Genomic DNA, 25106 nt, shown 5'->3' on the forward strand with positions numbered 1-25106 from the left:
CAATTAAACCTCCGTAAAGGGGGCTCGGTGGCGCAATGGTAGCGCGTCTGACTCCAGAACAGAAGGCTGCGTGTTCGAATCACGTCCGGGTCAAACAAATAATAAAATTTAGTTTTTACGTTTTTTATAGAAATTCTACCAATTAAACCTTCGTTCAGGGGGCTCGGTGGCGCAATGGTAGCGCTTCTGAAACCAGATCAGAAGGCTGCGTGTTCGAATCACGTCCGGGTCAAAGAAAGAATAAAAGTCAGTTTTTAAGTTGTTTTTAGAATTCTACCAATTAAACCTTCGTAAAGGGGACTCGGTGGCGCAATAGTAGCGCGTCTGACTCCAGATCAGAAGGCTGCGTGTTCGAATCAGTTTCGGGTCAAAGAAAGTATAAAAGTCAGTTTTTAAGTTGTTTTTAAAATTCTACCAATTAAACCTTCGTAAAGGGGGCTCGGTGGCGCAATGGTAGCGCGTCTGACTCCAGAACAGAAGGCTGCGTGTTCGAATCACGTCCGGGTTAAACAAATAATAAAATTTAGTTTTTACGTTTTTTATAGAAATTCTACCAATTAAACCTTCGTAAAGGGGACTCGGTGGCGCAATGGTAGCGCGTCTGACTCCAGATCAGAAGGCTGCGTGTTCGAATCAAGTCCGGGTCAAACAAATAATAAAGGTTAGTTTTTACGTTGTTTATAGAAATTCTACCAATTAAACCGTCAGGGGGCTCGGTGGCGCAATGGTAGCGCGTCTGACACCAGATCAGAAGGCTGCGTGTTCGAATCACGTCTGGGTCAAAGAAATAATTAAAACTTAGTTTTTAAGTTGTTTATAGATTTCTACCAATTAAACTTCGTAAAGGTGGCTCGGTGGCGCAATAGTAGCGCGTCTGACTCCAGATAAGAAGGCTGCGTGTTGGAATCACGTCCGGGTCAAAGAAATAATAAAAATCAGTTTTTAAGTTGTTTTTAAAATTCTACCAATTAAACCTTCGTAAAGGGGGCTCGGTGGCGCAATTGTAGCGCGTCTGACTCCAGATCAGAAGGCTTTGTGTTGGAATCACGTCCGGGTCAAAGCCATAATAAAAATCAGTTTTTAAGTGTTTTTTAAAATTCTACCAATTAAACCTTCGTAAAGGGGGCTTGGTGCAGCAATGGTAGCACGTGTGACTCCAGATCAGAAGGCTGCGTGTTCGAATCACGTCCGGGTCAAACAAATAATAAAGGTTAGTTTTTACATTGTTTATAGAAATTCTACCAATTAAACCGTCAGGGGGCTCGGTGGCGCAATGGTAGCGCGTCTGACACCAGATCAGAAGGCTGCGTGTTCGAATCACGTCTGGGTCAAAGAAATAATTAAAACATAGTTTTTAAGTTTTTTTAAAATTCTACCAACTAAACCTTCGTAAAGGGGGCTCGGTGGCGCAATGGTAGCGCGTCTGACTCCAGATCAGAAGGCTTTGTGTTGGTATCACGTCCGGGTCAAAGCAATAATAAAAAACAGTTTTTAAGTGTTTTTTAAAATTCTACCAATTAAACCTTCGTAAAGGGGGCTTGGTGGCGCAATGGTAGCACGTCTGACTCCAGATCAGAAGGCTGCGTGTTCGAATCACGTCCGGGTCAAACAAACAATAAAATTTAGTTTTTACGTTGTTTATAGAAATTCTACCAATTTAACCTTCGTTCAGGGGGCTCGGTGGCGCAATGGTAGCGCTTCTGAAACCAGATCAGAAGGCTGCGTGTTCGAATCACGTCCGGGTCAAAGAAAGAATAAAAGTCAGTTTTTAAGTTGTTTTTAGAATTCTACCAATTAAACCTTCGTAAAGGGGACTCGGTGGCGCAATAGTAGCGCGTCTGACTCCAGATCAGAAGGCTGCGTGTTCGAATCAGTTTCGGGTCAAAGAAAGTATAAAAGTCAGTTTTTAAGTTGTTTTTAAAATTCTACCAATTAAACCTTCGTAAAGGGGGCTCGGTGGCGCAATGGTAGCGCGTCTGACTCCAGAACAGAAGGCTGCGTGTTCGAATCACGTCCGGGTTAAACAAATAATAAAATTTAGTTTTTACGTTTTTTATAGAAATTCTACCAATTAAACCTTCGTAAAGGGGACTCGGTGGCGCAATGGTAGCGCGTCTGACTCCAGATCAGAAGGCTGCGTGTTCGAATCACGTCCGGGTCAAACAAATAATAAAGGTTAGTTTTTACGTTGTTTATAGAAATTCTACCAATTAAACCGTCAGGGGGCTCGGTGGCGCAATGGTAGCGCGTCTGACACCAGATCAGAAGGCTGCGTGTTCGAATCACGTCTGGGTCAAAGAAATAATTAAAACTTAGTTTTTAAGTTGTTTATAGATTTCTACCAATTAAACTTCGTAAAGGTGGCTCGGTGGCGCAATAGTAGCGCGTCTGACTCCAGATAAGAAGGCTGCGTGTTGGAATCACGTCCGGGTCAAAGAAATAATAAAAATCAGTTTTTAAGTTGTTTTTAAAATTCTACCAATTAAACCTTCGTAAAGGGGGCTCGGTGGCGCAATTGTAGCGCGTCTGACTCCAGATCAGAAGGCTGCGTGTTGGAATCACGTCCGGGTCAAAGAAATAATAAAAATCAGTTTTTAAGTGTTTTTTAAAATTCTACCAATTAAACCTTCGTAAAGGGGGCTTGGTGGCGCAATGGTAGCACGTCTGACTCCAGATCAGAAGGCTGCGTGTTCGAATCACGTCCGGGTCAAACAAATAATAAAATTTAATTTTTACGTTGTTTATAGAAATTCTACCAATTAAACCTTCGTAAAGGGGACTCGGTGGCGCAACGGTAGCGCGTCTGACTCCAGATCAAAAGGCTTTGTGTTCGAATCACGGCCGGGTCAAACAAATAATAAAGGTTAGTTTTTACGTTGTTTATAGAAATTCTACCAAATAAACCGTCAGGGGGCTCGGTGGCGCAATGGTAGCGCGTCTGACACCAGATCAGAAGGCTGCGTGTTCGAATCACGTCTGGGTAAAGAAATAATTAAAACTTAGTTTTTAAGTTGTTTTTAAAATTCTACCAATTAAACCTTCGTAAAGGGGGCTCGGTGGCGCAATGGTAGCGCGTCTGACTCCAGATCAGGGACCCTATTCTGTAATTTTCTCGATCCCGACCGTAAACCTTACGGTTCCGGTAAAGTTTCCAGTTTTCCGTTTTTCGCATAACGGTCAACTGAAAAATCCAGAAAAATGCTATTCTATAACTTTTCCGTTAAGTAAATACTTTTTTCCCGTTGATTTTTCAATTCCCGGTAAAATTTCACCGTAGCGTTTACGTTAGGCTCAAGTAGAATATTATTGACAGATAGTTCACTTGGTTTTTCTTTAATTGTTTATAAATTGTCAACTTAATTTACTTTCATTTATCGCGAAAAACGCCTTGTTACGCAAAACATTACCTTTTTTCATCTTCAGCAAAGTGAAGAATTCCCAATTTCATAAATCGGTAGGCCATTTTAAATATCGCTCTCGAAACTTAATTGCAATTATGACCAAAAATAAATACATTTGTAACAATTAAGAATATATCAGTTTAGTAGCGTTTTTGAAATAGGCTTAACAACTCGTTTTTAATCCGTAAAGTCCCTAACGGATGCCTTCGAGCTCACGAAAAGTTAACGTTTACCGTTACCGTTAAGTTTTCGTCCAAAAAGTTACAGAATAGACTTTTTCTCAAAACGGTTTTAGCCGACCGTAATCTTTACGGTTCACGAAAACTTTACGGCCAAAAACGCTTACAGAATAGGGTCCCTGAAGGCTTTGTGTTGGAATCACGTCCGGGACAAAGCAATAATAAAAATCAGTTTTTAAGTGTTTTTTAAAATTCTACCAATTAAACCATCGTAAAGGGGGCGTGGTGGCGCAATGATAGCACGTCTGACTCCAGATCAGAAGGCTGCGTGTTCGAATCACGTCCGGGTCAAACAAATAATAAAATTTAGTTTTTCCGTTGTTTATAGAAATTCTACCAATATAACCTTCGTTCAAGGGGCTCGGTGGCGCAATGGTAGCGCTTCTGAAACCAGATCAGAAGGCTGCGTGTTCGAATCACGTCCGGGTCAAAGAAAAAATAAAAGTCAGTTTTTAAGTTGTTTTTAGAATTCTACCAATTAAACCTTCGTAAAGAGGACTCGGTGGCGCAATGGTAGCGCGTCTGACTCCAGATCAGAAGGCTGCGTGTTCGAATCACGTCCGGGTCAAACAAATAACAAAGGTTAGTTTTTACGTTGTTTATAGAAATTCTACCAATTAAACCGTCAGTGGGATCGGTGGCGCAATGGTAGCGCGCCTGACACCAGATCAGAAAGCTGCGTGTTCGACTCACGTCTGGGTCAAAGAAATAATTAAAACTTAGTTTTTATGTTGTTTATAGAATTCTACCAATTAAACTTCGTAAAGGGGGCTCGGTGGCGCAATAGTAGCGCGTCTGACTCCAGATCAGAAGGCTGCGTGTTGGAATCACGTCCGGGTCAAAGAAATAATAAAAATCCGTTTTTAAGTTGTTTTTAAAATTCTACCAATTAAACCTTCGTAAAGGGGGCTCGGTGGCGCAACGGTAGCGCGTCTGATTCCAGATCAGAAGGCTTTGTGTTGGAATCACGTCCGGGTCAAAGCAATAATAACAAGTTGGGAAAGCCAAAATATTACCTCTCCGAGTGGAGATGACTATCACTACCCATTCAACAACCTAAATATACGCATCTATCGCTTTTTACCTCTCCGAGTGACGTATGTCACGGAGAGGTATTACACCGGCCGTGTCTGTGTGTCTGTCTGTCTGTCTGTCTGTCAGACCCCACGTGACCGCGTTCGCAGTTTGCGTATCGGAGCAAACGTGTTCCCAATTTCCGGACTGCATTGACAGTTCACGGAAATTTGGGTTTGTCTCCTCTGGCTATTCTACTTGAGTTCCAACACCACCAGCTTTGGTTTTCGTCCACTCCACTTGGAGTGCAAGCTTCCAAGCACAAACATCTTCTGTTCTTCGTCAATTTCACCTTGACACCAGCTTCTATGCACCAGCATCTTCTGTTCTTCGTCAATTCCACATTGACACCAGCTTCTATGCACCACCATCTTCAGGTCTTTGTCCACTCCGGGTTCTTCTCCATCGTTATCGTTTGGTTTTAAGATATACGCGGCGATCGGCTAGGGTTACGAGAAACGTCTAGCCTCCCAATGGCATGGCTTCCACCATCGGTTCACGCGAATGCGTTTTTATCTATTATTGGTTTCAAGATATACGCGGCGATCGGCTAGGGTTACGAGAAACGTCTAGCCTCCCAATGGCAGGGCTTCCACCATCGGTTCACGCGAATGCGTTTTTATCTATTATTATAATGGAAAAGAATCGTATATATACCCCAAAATTAGAAGAAAGCGAGCAAGAGGGGTACCCTTCACTTTAAACGTCAATATTAGCAAAGTTTCGAAAGAAAATAGGAACAACTTTATTTTAAACGATTTAACTATTTTTAAAGTTATTTACTGGCGATTAAAATAATTAATATCATTTATATTTAATTAATTATTTAAGATAAACTTATTTCTTTGAAGTGACACAAGTGAGAGTTTATATAGAACGAGTAAAGAAGATTGCATCTGAATCGAAACACTACACGCATATCAAAGTTAATATAAAGCGAGTAGGATGATAAGATATCTTACAAAACGATAACATTTCCTTTTTGCAGAATATTAAATGGAAATATTTTAAATAATTTTCGGCATTACGATTCTTTTAGTAGTTGTGTAGCTATAAAGCTCTGTTTCATCTCAATATTCCAAGAACATCTTTTGATATTAACATTTCAAATTTGGTGTTTACTTTTTAATTCAGCTTTACTACATTTATATATAGTGTAAACGCAACTTTTGATTTCTCTATATAATAAGGATTTCAATACTTCGTCTCTCTGTAAGTGTTGAAGCGATTGAGCCTATGAAAAAAGATACCCTAGAATTAAACTAGAATTGATCTTGTTTCGTGTCCTCTTACAAGAGGTGTTAACGGTTCAGAGTGAGCCGAAAGTTAAATACACAATTAAGTGATAGATTAGGTCCTCATTAGACTTATGAGAATACACAGGGAAATGTTAAACGATTAATCCTTTTCAAATGGTCTTCGCGATATCCCGCCAATTTGAGCTACGTATTTCCGGTTTTCTCATTGGCTGGTGGACCCATGGACGAAGTAATACTGAAAAACCAATGGCAGCCCATTACTGCCCCCATTACTAAGCGACAAAACAACCAATGTAAAGCTTACAGCCTCAAAATGGAGGGGGTTATGAAAATGCGGAGTCAAATCCCTGAAAACGCTAGCGCCATCTAGACAAAATAAGACGTTAGCTGCTTCCCTCGTTAGAACGTTGATTCCCCCACTATCCGGTTTGCTACTATCTGCCGCTAGAAGGCGAATCAACAAGTATTTTTCAACTTTCTCCATCTGCCATCCGTCCTTCAGTATTAGTTCGTCCATGGTGGACCTGTGTTTGGAAAGTAAATTCGTCTCGACTCGGAGAGGTTTATTTTGGTTTCCCTACTTGTTTTAATTCTTTGCAAGTGCAGGAATTCAATTTTAAAATAGTCAATTGTTCAAGCCTTTTCAATATCTCTCAATTGCTGTGGAAACTCTACTCTCTCGCTATACCTCAACCGTATTCTTAGTCTACCAGTATGATTTGTAACATTTGTCCATATCAAAGCTGAATCATACCTCGCCACACAAAATGCAAATGTCCCCAAAACATGGAAGCCACAACCCAATCACACATAAGCTAGGCTCCCACTTAACCAAAATAATTATTAAACAGTTAAATACTCACAAAGATTGGCAAAATCATTCTCCTTCAGTAATACGTAGAGCTTAAATATATTATTTTCCGAACAAAATTAATCGAGCAAATTTAACGCTTAACTTCTTCTCTTGAAATTCTATCAAAGAGTGATTCAACTGTTTAAAAAAAAGGTTTTTTTCGGAAATAGGGCGCTATCATATCAACCGCAATTCCGTCATATTTAAAAAATATACATTGCCAACACTTTTTTAGACACAATAGTGGAAGTTTTAGCCTCATTTAAAACATGTAAAACATTATCTCATCTACAAATAGCTTACACATGTCTTTTTTACCAATACCTAGCCGTTTGGATTTTTCTAAAGCAATCTTAGCACCAAAATATTTTTTGATACAAAATAAATGTTCTATATTCTTCATTTTTGAAAATATATTTTTAAGCATTTATAATGATTACTCTCTACACCTACACTAATCTTACACAAACACAAGGAGTATAAATCCACTAGTGGAAGCGGTGTTTTTATTGAAAATATATATTTTTAAGCGTTTACCATGATTACGCTCTACAGCTTCACTAATCTTACACAAACAAGGAGTACTATAAACCCACTACTGGAAGCGGTATTTTTATTCAAACGTAAAACAATTTCGCTTAAGTTAATCATCTCTAGGCATCGTTAAAAATGTCTCTATCACTCCTAGGTAACTGTATGCACAAGATTTTACGACATTGTAACTCAAATTCATCTGATTATGTTTTAACAAGGTTTTATCTAACTGAGAGTAAGATGAAAGGAGTAGAAGCTTATCTGTCTTAGGAAATATGAAATTTTATCTTAACAGTTCGTTAAATCATAAGTTTATAACGAAAAAACGCGGGAGGGGAAAACGAGCAGACAACAGCGATTTTTGGGGGTAGAAGGTTCAGAGCGCCATCTGTCGTCCGTGCCAAAGTTGAACTTCCCCTCGAAACGCAATGAGAAAGTGGATAAAATAATGCCATCAGCTATTTAACTGCGTCGATATATTTAACGACTTGACCCATGACATGCGCGTAACACTGGCTTTTATGAATGCTATTTATTGTTGGATGCTAGGAAACTTGGTAGACGTAACAGTCTGTACTAGTACCCAAGCATCCTTCAATAAACGCCTGGCAACATTGTGGTACGCATGGTACAACTAAAAAATAGGATGTGTATTTATCTTTCGACTCACTCCAAGCCTTTAAGCCCTCTACGTTCCTGTCCATTATGAACAGTGCTAAGAGAATGATACATCAGAAAGAGCCATTCAAATCGAATTGCCGAAAATATTATCCATATTTTCATTTCATATAACAGAGAAAACAAATTATTATGGTTCTGAGAGGAGCTTCCCATTTTGGTTGTTGTTCTCAAAAATATATCGCAATGCACGGGCCTCGATAGATATAGGAGGCAATGAAGGAAATATATCACAACGCACGGGCCTTGTTGGATATAGGAGGCAATGAAGGAAAAATATCACAATGCCTGGGCCTTGATAGATACAGGAGGCAATGTAGGAAATATAACGCAATGCACGGGCCTAAATAGATATAAGAGGCAATGTAGGAAATATAACGCAATGCACGGGCCTAAATAGATATGAGGCAATGTAGGAAATATAACGCAATGCACGGGCCTTGATAGATATAGGAGACAATGATTTAACGACTTCGGTACTTGGGTTTATCATTAATATTTAAATAAATATAATTATTTTTAATTATTTTAATCGCCAGTAAATAACTTTAAAAATAGTTAAATATTTTAAAATAAAGTTGTTCCTATTATCTTTCGAAAATTTGCTAATATTGACGATTAAAGTGAAGGGTACCCCTCTTGCCCGCTTTTTTCAAATTTTGGGATATATATACGATTCGTTTCCATTATAATAATAGATAAAAACGCATTCGCGTGAACCGATGGTGGAAGCCCTGCCATTGGGAGGCTAGACGTTTCTCGTAACCCTAGCCGATCGCCGCGTAAATCTTGAAACCAAACGATGACGAAGGAAAAGAAGCCAGAATGGACTGACTGGCGTCCATGTGGAATGGACAAAGACATGAAGATGGTGGTGCATAGAAGCTGGTGTCAATGTGGAATTGACGAAGAACAGAAGATGGTGGTGCATAGAAGCTGGTGTCAATGTGGAATTGACGAAGAACAGAAGATGGTGGTGCATAGAAGCTGGTGTCAAGGTGAAATTGACGAAGAACAGAAGATGGTTGTGCTTGGAAGCTAGCAAGTACAGACTAGTGTCCATGTGGGATGGACAAAGACTAGCAGATTGTGGTCCTTAGAAGCCAGTTAGTAAAGACTGGTGTTGGTAGATGAATGGCCAAATTTCCATTAACCGCGAACGTGTTCCGGAAATCGGGTATTTGTTTGCTCCGATACGCAAACTGCGAACGCGGTCAGGTGGGGTCTGACAGACAGACAGACACACAGACACGGCCGGTGTAATACCTCTCCGTGACATACGTCACTCGGAGAGGTAAAAATCAATTTTAAAGTGTTTTTTAAAATTCTACCATATAAACCTTCGTAAAGGGGGCTTGGTGGGGCAATGGTAGCACGTCTGACTCCAGATCAGAAGGCTGCGTGTTCGAATCACGTCCGGGTCAAACAAATAATAAAATTTAGTTTTTCCGTTGTTTATAGAAATTCTACCAATTTAACCTTCGTTCAGGGGGCTCGGTGGCGCAATGGTAGCGCTTCTGAAACCAGATCAGAAGGCTGCGTGTTCGAATCACGTCCGGGTCAAAGAAAGAATAAAAGTCAGTTTTTAAGTTGTTTTTAGAATTCTACCAATTAAACCTTCGTAAAGGGGACTCGGTGACGCAATAGTAGCGCGTCTGACTCCAGATCAGAAGGCTGCGTGTTGGAATCACGTTCGGGTCAAAGAAATAATAACAAGTTGGGAAAACCAAAATATTACCTCTCCGAGTCAAGAGGTCTACTACTACAAACTTATTTACCTAGATATGGAATTATTTCTCTTTTTTCAAGTAAAAATTTACGAAATATTGAAGCAGTATTCCAAGCATATCGAATAATACAGTGAAGCAGACGACATTTTACATCCATTAAGGATAAATCTTGGACACATGGAAATCAGTCAATGGGGAAAAGATCAGGAAATGAAGTCTACGCTTCAGCTGTTTACCGTATATTCTGATAGCTACATTCACAACTGGTTTGCAATGTAAACACTATCGTTTCGTCTCACCTCAACAATATTCTTAGTTTGCCAACATGAATGTTAATTTTAAATAATACCAAAGCTAAATTGTAGCTAGACGCACTAATAGTCAATGCGCACCATAAAGAGAATAAAAAGTCTGTAGCTACTACCCGTTTACCCTTAGCCCTTTTACTATTCTAATTGCCACCATGATCTTTTCTTCTATTATAAAATCTTAACCTGATTATTTAATAGTGTATTTAACTTTCGGCTCACTCTGAACCGTTGATGTCTCTTCATTTCAGACACGAAAATCAAAGCCCAAAGTTTACTTCACCTCAGGCCTCAATTATTTACTCTTTGTTTCACTAAGCCTATTGCGGATGATACTTCATATACCCGTCGGAGTCTAGGTCTTAGTTTTCTTCATGAAATCACTAAACCAAGGATTATTCTATATACAGATGTAGTATAGCTTAAGTAATATATAAACAGCCATTTCAAATAACAATATTAAAAAAAATCTTTGGAATATCAAAATGAAACAGAGCTCTAAAGCTACAAAAGTACTAAATGCAACATAATTACGAAAAATACTTCCACATATTCACTTTATATTATGGAAAAAGGGAATATTAAGGTTCTGTATGATTTCTTAACACATCAACACAAGGCTAACTGCTAACGCGACGCCCTAGTGTAACAATGGACGGACACACACAGACAAAAACATAGACTGCTTTTTAACTCATTCCGTATTAATTTTGAGTTGAGAAACAAGATTATCTTTAATATTCAAATAAATATAATTATTTTTAATTATTTTAATCTTCAATGATTAACATTAATAATAGTTAAATCGATTAAAATAAAGTTATACCTATTATCATCTCAAACTTTGCTAATATTGACGTTTAAAGTGAAGGGTACCCCTCTTCCCGCTTTCTTCAAATTTTGGGGTATATATACGATTCGTTTCCATTATAATAATTGATAAAAACGCATTCGCGTGAACCGATGGTGGAAGCCCTGCCATTGGGAGGCTAGACGTTTCTCGTAACCCTAGCCGATCGCCGCGTATATCTTAAAACCAAACGATAACGATGGAGAAGAAGCCGGAATGGACAAATAACCGAAGATGGTGGTGCATTGAAGCTGGTGTCAATGTTGGATTGACGAAGAACGGAAGATGGTGGTGCTTACGAGCCAGCAAGTACAGGCTAGTGTCCATGTGGGATGGACAAAGACTAGCAGATTGTGGTCCTTAGAAGCCAGTTAGTAAAGACTGGTGTTGGTAGATGAATGGTCAAATTTCCGTGAACCGCGAACGCGTTCCGGAAATCGGGTATTTGTTTGCTCCAATTTGTAAACTGCGAACGCGGTCACGTGGGGTCTGACAGACAGACAGACAGACACACACACAGACACACAGACAGACGCGGCCGGTGTAATACCTCTCCAAGACATACGTCACTCGGAGAGGTAAAAATCAGTTTTTAAGTTGTTTTTAAAATTCTACCAATTAAACCTTCGTAAAGGGGGCTCGGTGGCGCAATGGTAGCGCGTCTGACTCCAGAACAGAAGGCTGCGTGTTCGAATCACGTCCGGGTCAAACAAATAATAAAATTTAGTTTTTACGTTGTTTATAGAAATTCTACCAATTAAACCTTCGTAAAGGGGACTCGGTGGCGCAATGGTAGCGCGTCTGACTCCAGATCAGAAGGCTGCGGGTTCGAATCACGTCCGGGTCAAACAAATAATAAAGGTTAGTTTTTACGTTGTTTATAGAAATTCTACCAATTAAACCGTCAGGGGGCTCGGTGGCGCAATGGTAGCGCGTCTGACTCCAGATCAGAAGGCTTTGTGTTGGAATCACGTCCGGGTCAAAGCAATAATAACAAGTTGGGAAAGCCAAAATTTTACCTCTCCGAGTGGAGATGACTATCACTACCCCTTAAACAACCTAAATATATGCATCTATCGCTTTTTTTAATTCTTTGCAAGAGCAGGAATTGAATTTTAAAATAGTCACTTAATTACCCCTATATTATTAAACTTATCGACTTCATACATGTATATTATCATCATTTCTTGTCTTAAATTACCTTCGACGGCCGAACGAGGTTCATCTTACATAATATAGGGACGATGTCATATATTTTAACGTTCACTTTATTCACTTTTCATTTAATTCAAGACCATAACATTCTGAAAGTACATTAGGCTCAGAAGACGGTATTTATAATATTACATTAGGCTCAGAAGACAGTATTTATAACACTTCAACAATACTTCAATATATACAAAGCAATAAATAACATAATACATTAAACTGTACAGGAAAAGTTAAATATAACCTAATTAAAACCATAAAACCCACAATACATATGGGAACAAAAGGTTATTGAAAAACCATTAACAGAACAGTATTTATAATTCTTCAACGTTTTTATCTATATACAACATTGAATAGTTATTTAACATTATATATTGGAACCTTCAGCATAATTTAACATTAAGCAAATTCGAACCATAAAAACCGACAGCGCATATGGGAAAAAGGGTTCTGGGAAAACCCATTTGGGGAAAACCCATTTGGGAAAAACCATAATCACAGTTGAATTATTAATATTAAAACACTTATTTTTAAATTGTTAGTTGATTTTTCACTCTGACGTCTGAGCTATCCACGAATAAATTTATTAATAGCATTATCGAACGATGCAATGGATGTCAAATATTCATGTCATAATACAAGCTAATTCGAACCATAAAAACCCACAGCGCATGTGGGAAAAAAGGCTCTGGGAAAACCCATTTGGGAGAAAACCATAATCACAGTTGAATTATTAATATTAAAACACTTATTTTTAAATTGTTAGTTGATTTTTCACTCTGACGTCTGAGCTATTCACGAGTAAATTTATTAATAGCATTATCGAACGATGCAATGGATGTCAAATATTCATGTCATAATACAAGCTAATTCGAGCCATAAAAACCCACAGCGCATGTGGGAAAAAAGGCTCTGGGAAAACCCATTTGGGAAAAAACCATAATCACAGTTGAATTATTAATATTAAAACACTTATTTTTAAATTGTGAGTTGATTTTTCACTCTGACGTCTGAGCTATCCACGAATAAATTTATTAATAGCATTATCGAACGATGCAATGGATGTCAAATATTCATGTCATAATACAAGCTAATTCGAGCCATAAAAACCCACAGCGCATGTGGGAAAAAAGGTTCTGGGAAAACCCATTTGGGAAAAAACCATAATCACAGTTGAATTATTAATATTAAAACACTTATTTTTAAATTGTGAGTTGATTTTTCACTCTGACGTCTGAGCTATCCACGAATAAATTTATTAATAGCATTATCGAACGATGCAATGGATGTCAAATATTCATGTCATAATACAAGCTAATTCGAGCCATAGAAACCCACAGCGCATGTGGGAAAAAAGGCTCTGGGAAAACCCATTTGGGAAAAAACCACAATCAAATTAGGACTATTAAAAATAAAAACTTCTTCAGACTGTTTAAGGATGAATGTTTCGTGGATAGCGTCCGAAAGAAAGCAATAACCTAGTAGATGAGGCGTAGTTCATAATGTTTCGTTTTTTCGAAACTATTACATAAGTGTATTGGCGCTGTACGTTTCAGATAACAAAGACCAAGACGACTTCAGTTCCACAAAATAGGAAAACTCTGCCTCTTGGCGTTAAGTTTTTCTCCTTTCTGTATTTCCACTGCTAGACCGCTATGCAGCCCGCCCTTGTATTGCTCTAATTGCCGCTCCCATAACATTGAAGGTGCTAGAACTATAGTTCTATTCGATAAATTGCGGCGAGTCCAACTTCTGCTTTGAGCGTTGGCCAACTTTTGAGGACGCTGCAGTGTTACCAACGGCAGATAAGGCCCCAGGAACATTTTCAAAATCACCTCGGCGGCGTTTTGCCGAAAAAAGGGGATTTTCGTCTAGGACTATTGAATTGTTGCCGATTTTTCAGCCATTTCCGCTTCGCCATACCTAATACATTTTTAAAGTACGCTATACAAAATTGCTCCATTCTTCACCAAACCTATGAAACTTGGTGCAACACTTACACTTTGTTCAGTGGTTCGCCTTTACATGAACCCACAGTTGCCGCTCCAGATCTCAGTCATCTGACGCAACCATTTTAACGTTTTCAGAGTTGTATTTCACCTTTATTAAGCCTAAGGATAAGCCTTGAGATATATTTGCCGACGTATTTTCTGAAGAACCACAATAAATCACCTCAACGATTATCCCCATTAACTAATTATCACTATTACATACCTTGTTTACAATTTCGTTGACCTTGTCCTCCATGGTTACCCATGAACTAAACCAATGCTGTAGGGTTACTCATGAATCACTCCAATCCTCTAGGGCATTCATGAACTACGCATATCCTCTAGGGTATTCATGAACTACGCATAACCTCTAGGGTATTCATTAACTACACAAATCCTCTAGGCTACTCATGAACTACGCCAATCCTCCAGGTTACTCATAAAAAATACCATATTTTTAAATGGATTAATACCAAACTTATATGACCGCCTTAAGTGGGTCTCTTAGTCAAGGATCCCAAGCCTTAAGTGGATCTCTTAGTACAGGATCCCAAGCCTAAAGTGGGTTTCTTAGTACAGGATCCCAAGCCTAAAGTAGGTTTCTTAGTACAGGATCCCAAGCCTAAAGTAGGTTTCTTAGTACAGTTCCCAAACTTCCTAAGGGAGATTTGTACAACAATACCACAGATACAAGTTCTCCTTCTATGTAAACATCTAACCAGCAACGTTCCACGTGAGAATTTCTAACAGGAATGTCGCTTCGTAAAACTCTAGTATCTATCTCTTTAACTTCGTTTTCAGGCGTGTCTCTTAAATATATGGACGAACCAAAAGCAACTCTGCGTGCCGTACTTGGCAAGTAAATACCACCTACTTCCTTAAAAGATAGCACTCTAAAATCGTCCGTCTCTTTTTTCCACGTTTCAACAAAACATAACATTTGACTTTGCATTATTACATTGTCTGCTAAAACATCTTCTAAATGAGCATTTAAAGACTGCACGTTATGTACATAAATGAAAACGGGATCATGCAAGAAAGGTAGTTCGATGCTTTTTGTGTCTCACAACCTCTTAAGTTCTAATTCTACTAGGTTGTTTTTGGGTGAATTAGGAACTTTAAATTTTCCATCAATATATAAACCGGAAGCGGTTTTCGCTCTACTACAAGCCACATATAAATGCGCTCTTTCAATATTTTTGTAGCCTTACAATGAACCACTACCGAGGAGTAAGTATCACCCTGACTTTTATGTATCGTAATGGCCTCAGAAACAACCAAAGGCAATTGTTTCCTAGAAACTGGGGCATTATTTTGTCTCCATTTTCTATTAAACGACTTGATGACCTTTTCAACAGGCGTCCACGAAGCCTTAATATTACAATTCAAATATAAACCATGACATTTTTGCCTCAACATTTTCCCAACTTTGGGATCGTCAAACTCCATCCATACCCTGAACGGGATTTTATCCCCGACCCTATTTGTGCCGTACTCTATCTTTCTTAACCAACCGGTCGCGCCATTAGTCCGTCAGAGGTGTCAACATTGTTGGTCATCATGTATCTCGCGCCACACGCAAGAGTCAATTGTTTGGGCAGACCATACGTATCAGACGTTGTAGCGAATTGTGTAACGGTCATAAGAAATAATAGATTAAATTTAACTAACATGTCAATCCACTACAAAAGTACGAAGGAAAAAGGATTAGGCTATCCGGGTTTCTCGCTACCTTACTCATTTCAGGAAGATAAAGTCAGTTTGTCTAGGGGATGATTTTATAGGATAAATTAATTTAAGACGGTATTGAGAGTTACCAATAAGTCGATACCTTTACTATACTTAAACAAATAAACATGGTACGAAGGTCATGACCATACAAAAGTTAATAATACACAATGTCATGCAGGTTCTTAAGGAACCTCTTTAAATAATAATAATAACAACAATAAAAGTAATAAAATAATATAATAAATAAATAATAGTCAACGTCACGTGTGCTGGCGAGCCGTGATCATCTTTGGCGGCGTGCGTCGCGTGTGGTACCGGGCACTGTTGTCTTAATTACAGACGATTGTTTTTAATTGCCCGAGCTCTTTTAGTAATTAAGAGTCTTTTCAAGCGCGGTATTCGGCGCGGGAGAAGAAGAGTTTTTCTTAACTAAACTCCATAGCGAACCGAAACATTTCAAGTTGGTTCCGCGATCTCGTTGATATAAAATTTAGACCTAAGTCTGGGACGTCCAGAGACCAGCTCTCCTCTTCAAAATCGTGGGTCTCTCTGTTCCATGTTTTATATTCTCTCTCAAGTCTTTTTGGGACCCCGCGCCCGAGAGCAATATTGTCGTCTCTTTTTTTTAAAGGCGCCACTTCCATGCCCTTAATGGCTTAAGAAGAAGTCATCGGGGCTCCTCTTTCATCTTTGGTTCTTACCGCCGACCAAATTGTCCTTTCCAAGAAAGTTCAGCTTTCTATAGGTAAAGCGCGCCCGCACACACACTCACGAATAGATCTCATCTTGGTCCTGCTATCAATTAGGGGACCAAGCGCACCCGTACTATATACATATATACAAATATACAACAATGCCTTTACCAATTCTATTTTACTGGTACGTACGTTAAAGGCAACTCTCAATACTTTTTAGTAAAATAAATGAATAAGAAAGATTGTCAAAATTCGTTCGAGGGAAGCTGGAGGGAGAACGCTTCTCGCTTTGAGTAAGGGAAAGATAAGGACTAATGACTTAAGGATATGGGTTTATGACTGTTGGGATTTGAAACAGCAGTTTCGAACTTCTTTGGCCGAGAAAGTCCGAAATTGGTTTATCTACAAAATCTATCCGGAATAGAATTTTGCAGGGAGGTAACAATTATATATTTTCGTGGAATTGACATGCCCAAGAGCTTATTCTTAGAAATAGGAATTTTTAGCGTTACAATACCCCCCAAACTGGCTTCGAACGTCCTCGATCGAACTGATATTTTAACCTTGACAAATTAACTTTTAGTTTGATATTAACATTGACAAATTAACCATTAGTTTCATAGAAAAATTTAAAATACGAACATTGAAAAACTAATCGTTAGTTGGGTATAAACATTAAAAATTTACATTAAGTTATGAGTATGGATTTAAAAAAATTAACATTAGTTTATACGCGTGTATTCAAAAAATTAACATTGGAGATATCTCAGTATATACAAGTGCACTATATAAAAAGAATTATTTCGAAATAACAACAAAATTGCGCTTAAAAATAATATTGTAACTGGTCCTTAAATCACACTTTAGATATGACCTTTCCAGTTACGGGATCCCTGGGTCGTAACACTCGACCTTTAAAAATTGGTTCCGAATCGTCAACCGGCTCATCTATGTCAGATTCTGCTTGGGACTTTGTTAAATCGGATACTAAATTGTCCACTGGTTCATCACTAACGGATTCCGCAGGGAGCGCTACAAAATTTTCGTCGTCTAGCTCACTATCATTAGTTACTGCCAGGGAGGCATCAAAATCGCTATCCTGAAGGGTTAATCCTTACGCTCTTTGAAAGGTTTTAGCTGAGAAATATGGTACGTTCCAAAGAGTAACTTTTTCGTCTCCATATTCTCTAATTTGTAAGTCCTAGAGCTTAGCTTTTTAGCTATTTTATAAGGGCCTTCATAATTTTCCGCAAGCTTACCAACACGAGCTACAGTATTTCATCACGTCTAGCATGAGTCCTTCCCAGGTAAACTGGCTCTGAATACGTTTTATTGTTTTTCTTACACCAAAATGACCGGCTGATGGGATGTCGTGACTCAAATATAAAATCCGTGCTTTCAATGCATCGGGAACAAAAATTTTGTAAGAGTCCCATCCGTGGGTACTCTTCTTAGTGTCGTAGTATAAAATGTCTTTTCTAATGTCGCACCGGGGGGCTGCCTTTTCTATATATTCCCGCAACTCTTTATTGTCGGGTAAATAACCTTGTCTTAAATAAATTAACAATGGACCTAATTTAGGGTATTTAATTTGGGCACTAATAATTTCAGCATTATCATACAAAACGGGGCGACTATCAGGGTTACTGCCAGAAATGGTCGAAACTTGACCTACGGGACTAAGGTTAGGGGGATCAGAATCTTCTGGGATTCTGGATAGAAAATCAGCGACAGCATTGTTCTTCCCGGGTACATGGTGTACATCAAAATTAAAAGATTGCAAATGGGCGTTCCACCTTGCGAACTTTCCCGTAGGGTCAGGTGCGGTGAGAAGCCATTTGAGCGCACTATGATCGGTATAAATATCAAATTTCGTGCCTTCTACGTGCCAACATTGGACGCGTCACAGTGGATAACGAAAGGGTATCTATAATCAGGCGAACTAAGAATGGGGGCAGATGTAAGATGGCGTTTCAGAGTATTGAAAGCGGATTCTTGGGCTTCTCCCCAACTCCAGGTAGTATTAATTTGTAATAAAGAATTAAGAGGGCTGGCTATTTTTGAAAAATCTTTAATAAATCTTCTATAATTGGACGCCATACCAAGAAATCTACGGAGTTGTTTAATATTTTTGGGGGTCGGATAATTGCTTATCGAATCCGTTTTCTCACTGTCTACTTTTATACCATCATAACTAACTACATGGCCTAATACCCGACATTCCTGTCTACAAAATTGGGTTTTGGATGCTTTAACTGTTAAACCAGAACTTAAAATACGCTCAAAAACTTTTCCGAGAGTGTTTATATGAGTCTCGAAGTCGGATGAAGCGATGATCAAATCATCTAAATACGCGCATACGCCGGAATTAAAGAAATCACCGAAAATATGGTTAACCATACGTTGGAAAGTGGCAGGGGCGTTGGACAGTCCAAACATTAACACTTTAGGTCTAAAAAGACCTCTGTGGGTAACAAAAGAAGCAATATCGCGGTGAGCCGCGTGTAAAGGGACCTGCCAGTAACCACTCCGCATATTCACGTGGTTATGTATTTCGGTTTATGGAGAGATTCGAGGATATCGTCTATCCTAGGGAGAGGATAGGCGTCTTTGCGAGTAACGGAATTTAAATTTCGGTAGTCCTGGCATAAGCGAGGAGCACGAGGAGGTTTACAAATTAAAACGCTCGGAGCGGCCCACGGACTATTGGAGGGCTCGATTAAGTCTAACATTAACATTTCGTCGATTATTTTATCTATAATGGAGCGTTTTGTAGGGGAGTATCTATAAGGGGGTGAAGCGAGAGGTAAGCTATTACCTACGTCTATATAATGTTCAACTTTATGGGTTTTACCGGGTATTAAAGAAAATATGGATTTATATTGGTTCACTAAGGAACTTAGTGTCGATTTCTTATCAGCGTCTAATGGAGCTTCGTCGAGAGCCTTTGTTATGCCTTCTTCATCAATGTGAGCACTAAGATCGGGAGTGGATGACAAACTAAAAATACTGCCCTTACTGCCAAAAATGGGGTCAAAATCGATTTTATCCTTACTACTTTCTGGATACCAAAAATTATTTTCACCGAAGTCAACAATCATACCCACATTTCCTAAGAAATCCCGACCTAATATACATTGGTATGGAATGTTGGAGACATAAGCGGCTTCGAAACTAACTTGTTTCAGGGGAATACAAAATGGAACCCTAACGGTACCCTGAGTGGCTAATAGGGTGGAATCTGGTTGAGCTAAAGCAAAATTTTTGTTGGTAGTTACAAAACCTTGTTGTTCTAATAGGGGTTTTAAATCGGTACGAATTAAAGTGTGAGTAGAACCATTATCAATTAAAGCTAGGCACGGGACAGAGCCTAAAAATATGTGTAAGAAATTTCGGTTTTCTGGCAAAACATTCGTTTTACTAGATGGCCCTGATGGTTCATTCCCCGTGCTAGTTTGTTTAGATTTTACACTTGTTGAGAGGGCGGCGCAGACGCGGCCGAGATGGCGCTTTCTACGTCGCCTCGATTTCCGTTTCCCGAAACCGGGGTTTGACCATTTAATATTACCGGACAATAGGGGCGCACATGGCCGACTTCTCCGCAACCATGGCAAGTGACATTCGGGTTAAAATAGGGACCGGAATTAGGGGCCACTCGATTAAAATTAGGATTACGGGAGCGATTGTTTACTTGGCCACTGGAATTATTTGTACGGTTCTGAAAATTATTTTGCCTATAATTATTACTATTATTATTGGGACCTGCATTATAATTCATAGATCTTCCCGGAGGAGGAATATTCCGGCCGTTATAGCTACTAGGGCGACCCTGCGAAGAGCGATGGTTCGCCTGAGGGGATGGTCTATTGAAATTTCCACTATTGCCCTGGGCTAAACTTCTACTGGTAGGGGGGTTAGAGTCGTTTTGCTCGCGACCTTCCCTTCTTACAATTCTTTCGACACCCATTGCGTCATCCAGTAGTTCACGAACACTGACATACTTGTCTTTAACAACTAAATGTTTTTGGATGCTATCTCTTAGCCCAAATCGAATAACTTTAATTTGCTTTTCTTCCCTCATGGGTTTGTTTAATTGATTAAATAATTTTTGTAAGCTCTCGACATAATCGGAGACACTTTCTAGGGGCTTTTGCCTTTTATCATAAATTTTTCCTTTAATTATCTCGTCTTGCCCTTTTCTTTCAAATTTTGCTCGCAAACCCTCCTCAAATTGGGCAAAAGTTTCAAACGGTTAATTTTCTATAAAATAATCAAATGCTGGGCCGTGAAGAGCGGGAGCTACAAATTTTTGAAGAAAATATTGGTCTGGTACATCATGAGCGTAGCGTAATTGCTTAGCTCTCTTCAAAAATTCTTTAGGGCCCGAATCAGTTGGGTTCCCTGAGTAAGACATAGGGGGCAACGGTGCTGAATAAACGATAGGGGCCATAACTTGGTTGGCGCCTGCTATTGAACCAGCATTTACTACCGTTGGTCCTTGAGATTGTGGAGTTAAGGAAGGGGCTTGCCCGCTTACATTATTTGGAACTACATTCAAATTAGTCGCGACACCCAAGGGGGGTGGATTAGAATTAATTTGTGGGGGTGTAGTCGCTTGAATTTGGTTCGAAAGACTATTTGTGACCAGCAAAGATTGGCTAGATGATGAACTAGGGCATGGCGGCGGTGCCGGGGGATTAGATAATACCGCACCTACAACGCTAGGCGCAGGGGTACTCGAATTTTGAGTCTGAGAACTTAATAATTGCGTTAATAATAAATTAAGCCTTTGCTGTTCGGCCGCTTGTTGATTTAATTGGGTCATTATTAAAGTTAATACGTCGCCAGGTATCGGATTAGTACCTGGGGCGTTATTCCCACTACCCGAATGGGAAACGGTAACATTCGTGTTAGTACCACTCTGAGTACTATTACTAGTCATAATGGGACAGTATTACTAACGGTTACCTGAGTATTAGTAGTAGTCGTAATAACAGGGTTAGGGGTAGCCTGGGAGACGTTTCCCGATACTAAAGTAACATTGGTTAAGCTGCTAGAGGCGACCGGTGGTGTGACAGGTCTATTTCTACTATTTGATTCGGACTTGTAGATCTCACAGGAGAATTATTCCTGGAAGAGGGGTTACTACGCGCTACGAAAGCCATATCAACTAATTGTCTATTTCTATAACGCTCACTGCGAGATTCCTTGCACAATAATGTGTCTTCTTTGCTAAATCTAGAGTAGGGATTCGTTTCACTCATTAGGCGAGTTTACCATAAAATAATAATAAAATTACGATCTAGCAGAGGGTGCATGGAGACCAGAGACGTTCAATAAAACCAATTATAAAAATACTATTAACTTCCTCGCAAAAATTTTTAATCTACAACAGTATCCTCGAAATGCCAAAATGAAAACCAACCAATCAACGAACAAACTAATAAAAATAGCATATGGCACCCTGAATATATTGAGATTTTTTGATTTTTTTTTAATTTAGCTTCATAAGTACTTAATTCTTAGTTTAATTAACATTAAATCCCGGACGGACCCCCAGTTTGTAGCGAATTGTGTAACGGTCATAAGAAATAATAGATTAAATTTAACTAACATGTCAATCCACTACAAAAGTACGAAGGAAAAAGGATTAGGCTATCCGGGTTTCTCGCTACCTTACTCATTTCAGGAAGATAAAGTCAGTTTGTCTAGGGGATGATTTTATAGGATAAATTAATTTAAGACGGTATTGAGAGTTACCAATAAGTCGATACCTTTACTATACTTAAACAAATAAACATGGTACGAAGGTCATGACCATACAAAAGTTAATAATACACAATGGCATGCAGGTTCTTAAGGAACCTCTTTAAATAATAATAATAACAACAATAAAAGTAATAAAATAATATAATAAATAAATAATAGTCAACGTCACGTGTGCTGGCGAGCCGTGATTATCTTTGGCGGCGTGCGTCGCGTGTGGTACCGGGCACTGTTGTCTTAATTACAGACGATTGTTTTTAATTGCCCGAGCTCTTTTAGTAATTAAGAGTCTTTTCAAGCGCGGTATTCGGCGCTGGAGAAGAAGAGTTTTTCTTAACTAAACTTCATAGCGAACCGAAATATTTCAAGTTGGTTCCGCGATCTCGTTGATATAAAATTTAGACCTAAGTCTGGGACGTCCAGAGACCAGCTCTCCTCTTCAAAATCGTGGGTCTCTCTGTTCTATGTTTTATATTCTCTCTCAAGTCTTTTTGGGACCCCGCGCCCGAGAGCAATATTGTCGTCTCTTTTATTTAAAGGCGCCACTTCCATGCCCTTAATGGCTTAAGAAGAAGTCATCGGGGCTCCACTTTCATCTTTGGTTCTTACCGCCGACCAAATTGTCCTTTCCAAGAAAGTTCAGCTTTCTATAGGTAAAGCGCGCCCGCACACACACACTCACGAATAGATCTTATCTTGGTCCTGCTATCAATTAGGGGACCAAGCGCACCCGTACTATATACATATATACAAATATACAACAATGCCTTTACCAATTCTATTTTACTGGTTCGTACGTTAAAGGCAACTCTCAATACTTTTTAGTGAAATAAATGAATAAGAAAGATTGTCAAAATTCGTTCGAGGGAAGCTGGAGGGAGAACGCTTCTCGCGTTGAGTAAGGGAAAGATAAGGACTAATGACTTAAGGATATGGGTTTATGACTGTTGGGATTCGAAAGAGCAGTTTCGAACTTCTTTGGCCGAGAAAGTCCGAAATTGGTTTATCTACAAAATCAATCCGGAATAGAATTTTGCAGGGAGGTAACAATTATATATTTTCGTGGAATTGACATGCCCACAAGCTTATTCTTAGAAATAGGAATTTTTAGCGTTACAACGTTGCTAACTTTTCAACTTGGGAAAGTATGTTATTTTTAACTTCACTACTAAGATCACCATTGACAACATCTACTGAAACCGAAACAGCCTTTTCCGTATTCATGTTTAAAAGCTTATTTTCATTGAATTGGTTTACTTCCGCGTTAGTGGCGAAAAGATGTATCGCTTCTTTTGGGGGTACACGCTCAGGCGTTACCTCCAGACTACTAAAGAAATCAATATCATTTTGAGTCATACTTCCCACAGCCATTCTATTTAAAGCTTCAGCAAATATTTTATCATCTCTCTGTCTCATAATTTCCTCAAGTTCGGCAAATTCAAATTGCTCCCATATTGGGTTACCAATTAACGACGCGTAAGGATTATCTTTCTCACTTTGACCTTGAAATGCGAAATTATCGCAAACTGGTCTCAATTGGTTAAAGTCTCCAACTAGAACGACAGACACACCACCAAAATAATCAGGACAACCCATAATCTCTTGTAACCTAGCGTTTACCCGATTAAACACTTTCGCTCCAACCATTGAAATTTCGTCAATTATTACTAGTTTTACTTGACCATAGAGTAACCTGCATTTATGAAGTGTTTCACTTTCCAATCTCGATATATTTCCACCAAATTGGCTAACGGGTAAACTAAAAGTACTGTGCAAAGTTGCCCCACCTATGTTAAAGGCAGCCTTGCCAGTAGGTGCGCAACGGATTACTTTCGGTTGCGATGGATTACTCCCAGGTTGTTTGTTGTAAAACCTTGACACAGATTCAAATATAGCACTAATCAAAAGACTTTCCCCCACACCAGCGCCCCCTGTAAGAAAGAGGCGCAACGGAGTTTCTTTGCTTTTTACATGATACAAAACATGGTAATATATCTCTCTTTGTTTTGAATTCAATTTTCTAAGAAGGGCGTTGTACTCAGAGTCATTAATTAAGGTAATTGACGGAGCAACAGTATTTTCGGCATTGCCATCAATAATTTCTCTATTAATATTTCCTACAGGTTCTTGAACCGTATTAATTAAAAAATCGGAATCATCCATAGCTAAAGATCTATCAACTTCATTTCTATGTTCTAATTCAGGCTGGATATTAGTAACATCCACTTGAATTTCTCCATTTTCAAAATCAGCTACAGCCTGTTCTACGGCTTCTTCGTCAATTTCATTGTGAAATTCTTTCCTAACTGCATTAATAGTTTCGCGACAAAGCTCATATTCTGATTTCATATCCTTTGTCAAAATATCATTACTTTCATCGCGTAAAGGCTTAAACAACATTAATTGTTCACGATAAAAGTTATCGGGATCTTTTTCTAAATTGAATTTTCTGTACCTAATAATTTTAGCACGGCCACGTTTCCTAATAAACCCTGATTCATCTTTAAGTTTCAGCCATTTACCACAAGCTTCAACTTCATTGCTCTCTCCCTCATCAACATGATCGTGGGCGGCTTTAGTCACTCTACGGGCTTTGGAATATTCGTACCAGGCACCAAATTGAGCTAACGTTATTGCCTCTAGTTCCTCTGGCCATTGAACATAATGTTCTAGCATCCCAGAGGCAAAAACATTATTACTGTCTGCTGGTAGTTCTTCAAGTTCAGATTGACTCTTAAGAATGTGTACACGATTTTCAGGGGCATTGGTGTTTATAAAAACACAG

General features: G+C 39.0%; 1 long non-coding RNA gene and 11 other non-coding genes across 12 annotated transcripts; 11 read left to right on the forward strand and 1 right to left on the reverse strand.

Moving 5' to 3' along the window:
- Positions 1 to 21: 21 nt before the first annotated feature.
- Positions 22 to 93, forward strand: TRNAW-CCA (transfer RNA tryptophan (anticodon CCA)). Its single transcript has one exon. It is a non-coding gene; the product is annotated as a tRNA-Trp (tRNA).
- Positions 94 to 575: 482 nt separating this feature from the next.
- Positions 576 to 647, forward strand: TRNAW-CCA (transfer RNA tryptophan (anticodon CCA)). The gene has a single exon. It is a non-coding gene; the product is annotated as a tRNA-Trp (tRNA).
- A 63-nt stretch (positions 648 to 710) lies between these two features.
- On the forward strand, positions 711 to 782 carry TRNAW-CCA (transfer RNA tryptophan (anticodon CCA)). Its single transcript has one exon. It is a non-coding gene; the product is annotated as a tRNA-Trp (tRNA).
- A 477-nt stretch (positions 783 to 1259) lies between these two features.
- Positions 1260 to 1331, forward strand: TRNAW-CCA (transfer RNA tryptophan (anticodon CCA)). Its single transcript has one exon. It is a non-coding gene; the product is annotated as a tRNA-Trp (tRNA).
- Positions 1332 to 1535: 204 nt separating this feature from the next.
- On the forward strand, positions 1536 to 1607 carry TRNAW-CCA (transfer RNA tryptophan (anticodon CCA)). The gene has a single exon. It is a non-coding gene; the product is annotated as a tRNA-Trp (tRNA).
- A 482-nt stretch (positions 1608 to 2089) lies between these two features.
- TRNAW-CCA (transfer RNA tryptophan (anticodon CCA)) lies at positions 2090 to 2161 on the forward strand. The gene has a single exon. It is a non-coding gene; the product is annotated as a tRNA-Trp (tRNA).
- Positions 2162 to 2224: 63 nt separating this feature from the next.
- TRNAW-CCA (transfer RNA tryptophan (anticodon CCA)) lies at positions 2225 to 2296 on the forward strand. Its single transcript has one exon. It is a non-coding gene; the product is annotated as a tRNA-Trp (tRNA).
- A 342-nt stretch (positions 2297 to 2638) lies between these two features.
- On the forward strand, positions 2639 to 2710 carry TRNAW-CCA (transfer RNA tryptophan (anticodon CCA)). The gene has a single exon. It is a non-coding gene; the product is annotated as a tRNA-Trp (tRNA).
- A 1426-nt stretch (positions 2711 to 4136) lies between these two features.
- TRNAW-CCA (transfer RNA tryptophan (anticodon CCA)) lies at positions 4137 to 4208 on the forward strand. Its single transcript has one exon. It is a non-coding gene; the product is annotated as a tRNA-Trp (tRNA).
- A 7354-nt stretch (positions 4209 to 11562) lies between these two features.
- Positions 11563 to 11634, forward strand: TRNAW-CCA (transfer RNA tryptophan (anticodon CCA)). The gene has a single exon. It is a non-coding gene; the product is annotated as a tRNA-Trp (tRNA).
- A 67-nt stretch (positions 11635 to 11701) lies between these two features.
- On the forward strand, positions 11702 to 11773 carry TRNAW-CCA (transfer RNA tryptophan (anticodon CCA)). Its single transcript has one exon. It is a non-coding gene; the product is annotated as a tRNA-Trp (tRNA).
- Positions 11774 to 12191: 418 nt separating this feature from the next.
- Positions 12192 to 16541, reverse strand: LOC149607581 (uncharacterized). Its single transcript, XR_016377034.1, has 3 exons — positions 14353 to 16541; positions 14139 to 14288; positions 12192 to 14061 (listed from the first exon to the last, which is right to left on the reverse strand). It is a non-coding gene; the product is annotated as an uncharacterized LOC149607581 (long non-coding RNA).
- Between the last annotated feature and the right edge of the window lie 8565 nt (positions 16542 to 25106).

The sequence above is a fragment of the Phalangium opilio genome, unplaced genomic scaffold, assembly GCF_054372755.1.
Source record: "Phalangium opilio isolate 3A_F unplaced genomic scaffold, DU_Popi_V2 ptg000352l_1, whole genome shotgun sequence".
NCBI lineage: Eukaryota > Metazoa > Arthropoda > Arachnida > Opiliones > Phalangiidae > Phalangium > Phalangium opilio.